The sequence below is a fragment of the Myotis brandtii genome, unplaced genomic scaffold (genome assembly GCF_000412655.1).
Source record: "Myotis brandtii unplaced genomic scaffold, ASM41265v1 scaffold493, whole genome shotgun sequence".
Taxonomy (NCBI): Eukaryota; Metazoa; Chordata; class Mammalia; order Chiroptera; family Vespertilionidae; genus Myotis; species Myotis brandtii.
In genome coordinates, this window is record NW_005368827.1 from 3,928,253 (window position 1) to 3,938,352 (window position 10,100).

Below are 10,100 nucleotides of genomic sequence, written 5' to 3' on the forward strand. Positions count from 1 at the left end.
AAAAAATATATTTTATTGATTTTTTTACAGAGAGGAAGGGAGAGAGATAGAGAGTTAGAAACATCGATGAGAGAGAAACATCGATCAGCTGCCTCCTGCACATCTCCTACTGGGGATGTGCCCGCAACCCAGGTACATGCCCTTGACCAGAATCGAACCTGGGACCTTTCAGTCTGCAGGCCGATGCTCTATCCACTGAGCCAAACCGGTTTCGGCTACTTACTCTCTTAATAATGTTCTTAAGACCAATGATTTTCAACTGGCTGTGTAGTAGATACTGTGATGTTCCAACCACATGTTACTCCATAACTGAAGGACTTATTTTATAATTTCTGGCAATGCTGCTGCCTAATAGCTGTGAGCTGTCAAACTTTCCTATGTTTGTTCTTAGCTGAAGAAAGTCTACTCTCCCAAAGTCTTACCCTGAGTCTGAGACAGCCTTCAATAAATGCATAAGTTAATGAAAAAAAGGCCCTTCCACTCCTCACCACCATGGGGCAACTTAGGACTACTGTGGTTTCAGAGATTCTTGCTGGATTAAATGACTTTCATTGAGACGGTATCATAGCCCAACTTCTTCCTTTGTTCAAAGATGCTTTTCCCTCATCCCTCACCGCCCTTTGCTCCAACAGGTGCTAATTCTGAGACTGTTTCCTAACAAACTTTGGCACTTGTGTCTAGAATCAATTTAATAGACAAAAGTATAAGTACAGAAATCAGTTGAGAGGCTATTATTGCAATCATGGGAATAGATTTCTATGGTAGAAATGGAGGTGATGAGAAGTGTTCAGCTTTTGGATATATTTCGAAGATAAGGACAACAAATTTCCAGATATATTGGATATGGGTTGTGGGAGAAAATGATTCAAGGATGACTTCACTTATGTTGGCATAAGTACTGGAAAAATGATGCGGGAGCTATATTTGAGAAGATTTGGGAAGAATAATTGATAATTATTTTGAAGCATGTTGAGTTTGAGATATCAATGAGACATCTAGTAGAAATTTCAAGTAGACATGCAACCTGATAGGTCACTGTGGATGAGAGATGTACTTTTGTAAAACTTTGGGATATATAAAATTTTAAAGTTATGAGAATAGATGACAGTTCCAAGAGAATAAATATACATAAAAAAGAGAAGAAAACCAAAGTTTGAGACTTAGAACTCCAACTTAGAGAATGAGGAGAAGAGGAAGAACTAGCAAAGGAGACTGAGATGAAATGGTCATTTAGGTAGGAAAAGTGGAGTCTTGGAAGAAATGTGGAGCAGAATATAAAGGTGAAGAGTATGGTCAACCACCTCAAATGCTACCTACAGGTCAAGTAAATTGGCTTTATTCATTTTGAAAGTAATATTGATGACAGCATTTTTAATACATGAATGAGAAAAAAAAACATGTTGGAGTGGGTTTGTGAGAATGTGTGTAGAAAGGAAATAAAAATACCTCTTTCTAGATATTTTGCTATTTAGGGAGGCTGAGTAATAAGAAAGTAGTTGGTAGAGAAAACGAAGTTTAAAAGCTTTTTAAAAAAAGAGAAATAACAGTATATTGAAGTGGTGATAGGCATGATCTGAAAGTAAGTGAAAGAACAATGATAAAATATAAAGAAGAAAAAAGGTTGGAGTAACAAACTTGGGTTAAATAAGAGAGAGTAGTGTCTACAACACAGGTGAAGGCAGTGGCATTAGATGTGAGTATGATGATACAGTTATAATAAAACAGTTTTAATGTGCTGGAAATGCAGCCAATGTACAAAGTAAAGTGTTATTTATGGAGCCATCCTTACAAATAACAGGTTGAAGTTGTCTTCATAATTTTGCTTTCTAGAAAAATGTAGAATGTTCAGGTAAAACAGCTGATTTTTAAAAGTACAAATTGTAACAATTGAGTATTTGAAACTTTTGAAATCTTCTAAATATGCAATACTTTCAAAGTCAAACTTTATATGCTATTAGAAATGTAATTGTGAATAAAGTATGCTTTCCCCTACATATTAATTGAAGGTAAATGCTATACATCATATGTTAATGCAAAAAAGGTGAAAACATGCCCAGGAAAAATAAATATTTTTAAATATTTTTATTTTATTAACACTCAAACATAGAACAATAATATGTTTAAAGTTAGATCTTAATCATATATCACACAAAAATTAAATGACTATTATTCCCAAAGGCATTCATGAGGTAACATATTGCCAAGAATGGAAACTTAATATCAAAACAGACTGGGAAAAGTAGTTGGCATCTCCCATATATCCTGATAAATTAATCATTTATATGTAAACCATTAAAACATCAGTCAGAATATAGTAGCAAATTCTGTAGCACTGGGTCATACCATTTACAAATGTGAGCACCTAGCAACAAATAACCTGAGAGTAAATTTTCTTTTCCAATGTTATTAGCCACCTAGGTTTATAATCAATGTCTGCTACCATTTATGTTTATTCAGGAGCATATTAGAGGAGACTACATGTAAAAACACTGCCTTTCTCCTCTAACTCCTGACTGTTAAAAGATTTTATTTTAATTATTTTAGTTATTTTGCCCCATTTCCTATCTGGGTTAAATTTTCATCTTTATGGGTTTCCTAAAAGCAAGCATGCTAATCTCAACTACTGTCATTTATGCCAGAGGTGAATAATTATCAGTAAGTGAAAGATGTTAACTGGAGCATGAATGTCCTACTGGTTAGGCAAAGCATTCTGGTCCTCCCAAGATCTCCTTCTGTCCCCACAGAAAAGCTGGAGCTCTAAGAAAGGGAATCAGGAGCCGGTGCTTTGCCGGCAATGTGAAATTTGCAATGTCAATCCATTTCCTTGTGTAGATCAACTCCAGATAATTTTGTGAGTTTCTGTAGAAAGTGACTTCCCCTTAAACTTCCCCCTGGTCATTCAGTCATTGTCAAACATGTGGTACAATTGTTTCTGCAGTGGCTAGCAAGCAAGAAAGAATGGTCAACATTATGGAAAAGGGAACCAAGATGTCCAAACTATGATAATTTTTGCTTCCTAAGAGCTTTTGGTGAGTTAAAATTACACTTAATTAGTGAAGAAATAGAATTTTTCCTTCCTCCCTGTCACTCTCCCTCTCCCTCTCCCTCTCCCTCCCCCCTCTGATTCTAGATGACATTTTATTTGAACAAAGGGTGCTATATCTAAAAATAGTTGGAAAAAAACACTGGAAAGCAGGCTTTCTAGCTGGGGCTAAGGAAATAGGTTCCTTCTAGTTCTAACTTTCCATGAGCATATGAAAGCAGTTTTAAAGACAGAGAATTTCACTACCTTTAACTAAAATGTAATGTTGAACATTTGCTGAAAATCATTTTTTTATTTCATTTATTTTTTAACCATTTTTAAGTTACATTTTTCAGACAAAGATTCTGATTACTAAGCACAAAGTGGAATGGGTGCTCCCATTGTTTTTTTTTTTTTTTAAAGCCATTTTGGTCCCAACTGGTTTGCTCAGTGTATAGAATGTCAGCCCACGTACTGAAGGCTCCCGGGTTCGATTGTGGTCAATGACATGTACCTTGGTTGCAGGCTTGATCCCCAGTAGGGGGCATGCAGGAAGCAGCTGATTGATGTTTCTCTCTCATCATGGATGTTTCTAACTATCCCTCTCTCTTCCTCTCTGTAAAGTCAACAATAATAAAAAAAGAATAAAGTTCAATAAAAAACATACATATAACATGATTCCATTTTTTCAAAATTACAGAAATGTGAAGTAACACATTAAAACATGGTCACAAAAATTTTTAAAAACCATTTTGAGCATTTGTATAGTGAGTATTCAAAACATGTCTGCCAGATTATTAGATGGATTTTGCATTAAGTCTGTAAGACATTGCTTTTTCCTTTTAATGCTTTGGTCATATTTCTGTTCATTGAAAACTTCCTTTAAAATTGAACAGCCCTTTTGAAACACCACACTTCTCTTGCTGTTGCTGCGTGGTCAAACACTGTTGGCCTTCAGGTCTTGGGGCTTGAAACCAACAACAGGAACACAGAAAATGTTCTGTTGGTAGGGTGCTGCATGTATCTAGAAGCCCTGACCAACCAATCCCAACTATCTTCTTTGTTTTACCATTTCTGTAGACCTCCCACTCCAACGGGATAACCTAAATAAGAATTATATTAATCACAGGTATTGGTAGCTGGTATTTATACAACAAGACAAATCTTGTCATTACTTGTTGCCATTAATATCGAAGACAAATTATGGGAGCAGAGTAAATAAAATAGCCTAGGAAAAATAATTCTATATTTTGCTGAAACATCTCTTCAATATCTTTTGAGGTTGAAACCCAGGGCTATTTTCTTGATCTCAAATGCTCATCTCTAATCTTTAAAGCTTGTGTGAGTGTGTGTGTGTGCGCACACATGTATATGAATGTGTCCACTAGTATTTGAAATGAAAATGTCTACCACTCTCTTATCATATAGCTCAAATACTATATACAACCTATATATAATAGAAAGCTACCATATGGAAGATTCACAAACTGTAGGGTGCAAATATCAAACCAATTGTCTTGAAATATTTAGAGCCATAAATGGTAACCAATGTTTGTATTGGTTTTGGTGCAGCATTTTTATCACCCGGCCTAATTAACTTGTGTTATTTTTCTATATATTTGACAATACGAAAATTTATGTGTGAATTTTAATAATCTCTCACCTATTTTTCTGTAAGTTTCCTGTGTTTTAGTAACCATATGAACTCAAATTCTTTGGCAGCTCAGATTTATTTCAATTTGACAGAAAAATGTGTTTTGGGTTGGGAGGTAAGTTGCGCTTGAGACAGAAACATAGTCAGATGCTTTTTGACCATGGTTCATGGAAGCTTCACTGCATGGTAAAAACTAGCACAACAAATTAAATCCCGAGACATGGAAAGTCATTATATCATGCAGTCTGATGAGAAAAGTGGTAAAAAAAAATGGGTTACAGATTATTTAAGTAGCAGAATGGGAGTTTTTCAGATTATAAATTTATGTTAATACTTTAAATTAAACCCTATCTTTATGAACTACATTGTTTCTTCAAAATCTGAAGAAATAGAAGAGCCTCAGACTGCAATGCAGCTCTGTGAGAGCCTTAGGCAGCTCAACAGGGTGCTCCAGGGCAAAGTTTGGAGTACAGTTGATCATTGAACAACACAGGTCTGAACTGTGTGGGTCCTCTAATGGGTGGATTTTTTCCATCTTGTAAACAATTGACATAGAATTATGCTATAGAAAAATACAGTACTGTAAATATATTTTCTTTTTGTACGATTTTCTTAATAACACCTTCTTTTCTCTAGCTTATTTATTGCAAGAATACAGTATATAATACATGTAACATACAAAATATGTGTTGCCCTGACCGGTTTGGCTCAGTGGATAGAGCGTTGCCCTGTGGACTGAAAGGTCCCAGGTTCGATTCCAGTCAAGGGCATGTACCTTGGTTGCGGGCACATCCCCAGTAGGAGGTGTGCAGGAGGCAGCTGATCGATGTTTCTCTCTCATCAATGTTTCTCACTATCCCTCTTCTTTCCTCTCTGTAAAAAAATCAATAAAATATATTTTTAAAAAAAAAATGTGTTAATTGACTGTTTATGAGAGCGCCGAATCCTAACCACTAGACCACCAGGGACTGTAATTGACTGTTTATGATATTGGTAAGGCTATCAGTAGTGTAGGTGGGAGTCCTATGGCAAGAAGAGCACATTAAAAAATGGCCTGGTGCACAGATTCACACACAGGTGGGATCCCTCGGCCTGGCCTGCGGGGATCAGGCTGAAACCGGCTCTCCAACATCCCCCAAGGGGCACCCTGGAATTAGGCTCCCTCCTCTCTGGTTCTGGGTGTGTCACCCCAAACTACAGCTGCCAAGTCACGTACGCTAATTACCATGTTTCTCTTTTATTAGTGTAGACTAGTATATATATTTTAAATTTATAAAAACATCTTTCATAACTTTGCTCTGAAAATTATAGTAGGTCCTATGACAATTCAGGATTTTCTTATTAAAAATTGGGACTTAGAGTTGAGATCTCTTATGTATTATTTGGCAGAAGCATAAATTAATATCTTTCTACTGGGAGAACACTAATGATTGTTTTTTTTTTTTCATGGTTTGATTTTGATATTTGTTGTGTAAAGTGAGATTTCATTTGTGGTTTCATTCAAATCCCCCAGGAGGCCATGTGGTATGAAGTGTAAATGTTTGGACTCTGGAGTCTGACAAGTTCCTATACTTTTAAGCCCTTATATTCACTATTAAATACAGCGTATCTCCAAATTAGTTATATATGGACTCTTTAAATAATCATTATAATAGTGACCATCTACTAAACAATATTCTAGGCACTTTATAGAATCCAAATCCTGTCTCATATATTCACATTTTGAATCTTCTCATGAAACATGGATATTCTAACACTCCAACTACCCTGTACTCACCACCACGGAAAACAAACAGACAAAACAGAACTCCCTTGCACACATTCGTCACTTCACCTACGAGAGGCTGATGTTCCTGCTCACCCCCAACCTGGCAGCAGCACCCAGCAGGTTCCATTGGGATGTGCTTCCTGGTTCTTCTGAAATAAGTTCCACCAACGTTCTGATTTCATGATCGCTGTGGTTTATTTTTAATGTATGTAAAGGGAAAAGAAGCAATACCGTTCCTTCCCTGTTAAGCAATCATACAACACCAAGTGACAAAAGATGGTAACCGAGGTTATGCCAGACCCATGGGGCCTCTATCCTTCCAGGAAGACATTCCTGCTGAATGTATTTGTCAAAGAGGCTCTGGGGGGACCGTTTCAGCCTCCAGCACTCCCAGGACTGCCTTATTTCACAGTAATAACAATAACTACAAGAAAAAAAACACACGGGGAGAGTTAAAAGTTATACTTAGATTTTCCACCGAGTGAGGTCAGTGCCCCCAACTTCTGTGTTGTTCAAGGGCGAACTGTATTGTACAGGGCAATCAAAACCAGGTCCTGGTATGTCTATTGTGATTAGTCATTGGCAGGGTGCTGCCTAGCAGTGATGGCGAACCTATGACACGCGTGTCAGAGGTGACATGCAAACTCATTTTTTGGTTGATTTTTCTTTGTTAAATGGAATTTAAATATATAAAATAAATATCAAAAATATAAGTCTTTGTTTTACTATGGTTGCAGATATCAAAAAATTTCTATATGTGACACGGCACCAGAGTTAAGTTAGGGTTTTTCAAAATGCTGACAGGCCGAGCTCAAAAGGTTCACCATCACTGGTAGGGAGAGTGTGTATCTGACTTACTTGCTACAATGGATACAAATATGCAATAACTCAAGGCTGTTATCTGACTGTGCTCTTCGAAAGTTTCATTCTTAAAGGTATATCTGAATGACAAATCTCCACTACTTCCACATTAAACACCAGATTTTGTAAAATTTCACTTTAAAAAGGCAATTTATAATAACAACAAACTTTGTAACAACAACAACAATATCTTGTAAGATCTTTAAAAAAGTAAAACTCTATGGAAATCATAATAGAATAACCAAATTTCGGCTATACAATGATCATGTATGGCAAAAGTCTATATACATAATTATTCTACAAATTCAATGAAACTGTAGTTGATATCCTAGTAAGATTTAATAAAATATTCATGAGATATCAGAGCTTAAGAATAGAGGATAAATTCATGAGGAAGAATAACAAAATGGGGACACTTGTTTTATGTAAATAAAAATGATAAAGTAATGCAATAAAATCAAGAACTTAAAAATAAACTCATTAATCCATCATATCTTAACAAACACTTAAGTGGTGATACAAATGAATATGTAACAATGGCTTCAAAATTTAGTGTTACTGGGTAAGTGACTTCACCACAATTTTTTTAGAAAGTAACATAGGCAAATGAAGAGACCAAAACTGTTCTGATAAGTGGAAATACCAATTATCAATAAGCATATGAAGAGTTGCTCAAACTCACTAGTAATTAAAGGAGTAACTATTTCAAAGTCAGAATGTATCACTTTCAATCCATCAGATTCAGAAAAATACTATTTAAATCTATAAATACCAAGTATATTTGCATATATTTTAATGAGATTTTAAATGAACACAACCACCTTGGAGAGCACATTTGTCAATATCTAATAAGGCTGAAGATGCATATACCTTACAAGTCAACAATTTCGCTACTAAATTAATAAATTTTCACACTAGCAAGAGAAGACATGCTCCAACATGTTAGTTAAAGCATTTTCTGTAATAGCAAATATTATATTCAACCTAAATTTTCACCAACAGCAGAACAAAGAATTAAACTGTGCTTGATGCAGTAATTAGAACTGACCTTTTTGGAGTCACTGCCAGTGTTTGAAGACCAGCTCTTCAACTCTGGGCCAAAATGCAGCTCCATGCTTTAACTCTTTTATTTGCAAAATGGGGATAAAAATTGTACCAGCCTCACATTTTTGTTGTGAAGACTAAATGACTAATGTGAATTATATACTCACATAGTGAGTATATAATTGTGAGCTAGTATTATTAGTATAAGTCATATGACAATAGAACATGCAACAGGTAAAATGTATAAGCTAAAACGATGTCTATTAATGGGAATGGATTTCAACAAATCACATTTAAAACATTTTTTAAAGAAATATGACCACTTTTACATAACTTTAAAACAAAAAAATACTATATATTATAGGTGGATATGTACATATATAATAAAAGTATAAAAGCATTCATGGAAATTAATCTGTAACTTGAACATTTAATTTTATTAATAGACTTAAAGAATACGATTTTAATAAGTAGACTTAAAGAGTATCTGAGCATTGCTTGACTATTCTTTATATTTTTATCAATGTTTGAAATACTTGGAAATTAAAAATAGTGTATTGTTAATTTACCTTTTTACCAAGAGCCCTGCATTTCCAAGACTCTAAATTTTATTTCTCTCCATTATTCAATTTTTAGCAATAGCTTCTATAGTTCTTAAAGGTACAGTTTCTTACTTAAAATTAAATTGTGCTTAAAAAGTACAATTTGTTTAATTTTTCTTTTGTAATAGTTAGACCTAGTCCATCTGTGTTATGATTGATTTTACAATGCAAGCATAGAATAATCTTACTTCTAAAATGTTTACACATTTTAATTAATATGAGTATGTTGATACCTATGAAACATTGGCTACAGACCGTTGCTTTTCCCATCAGATGTCATATAGGGGATTTGAAATGAGAGGAAAACTAGGGCATACTGCAGCTACAGTCATTCCTTCAAAGAATCCCATGGTGCCCATCTGTACACATACCCCAAATCTTCAACATATTCTCATTTCGGTAGCCTTTCTGACAGACAAAATGGAGTTTCTATAGATCCTTCTTATAGTTTGTGATGAGGGGTTTGCATCATGCAGACACAGGAGTTGGAAAAAAAACATTTTCTATAAAGAGAAAGATAGGAAGTATTTTAGACAATGTGATTCATATGTCCTCTGTCACAGCTGTACTCAACTTTGTAGTTTTAGTGCAAATTTGGCATAGACAGCATGCTCACGAAAGGGCATATGAGAAATGGGAGGTTGGCTGCAGTTTCCAGCTGTGATTCAGAGTCTCTACAATGACATAGTCAATCTTTCAGGCCTTATGAGAGCCAATGTGAGGCCTTACTTTCCTCTTATTTTTTTTTTAAATTTATTTTATTGATTTTTTACAGAGAGGAAGGGAGAGAGATAGAGAGCCAGAAACATCGATGAGAGAGAAACATCGATCAGCTGCCTCCTGCACATCTCCCACTGGGGATGTGCCCGCAACCCAGGTACATGCCCTTGACCGGAATCGAACCCGGGACCCCTCAGTCCGCAGGCCGACGCTCTATCCACTGAGCCAAACCGGCTTCGGCGTTACTTTCCTTTTAGAAGATGTTGCAGAGCAGGTTATGACAGTGCTTTCCTCCAGAAACTCAATACTCAAGAAATACTTTTAAATTTTATTTTATTTTATTATTATTTTTTAATTTCTTAAAGTATTACAAAGAGTATTACACATGTCTCCTTTCCCCCCCCCCTTGACATTCCCCCCCCTTCCCCC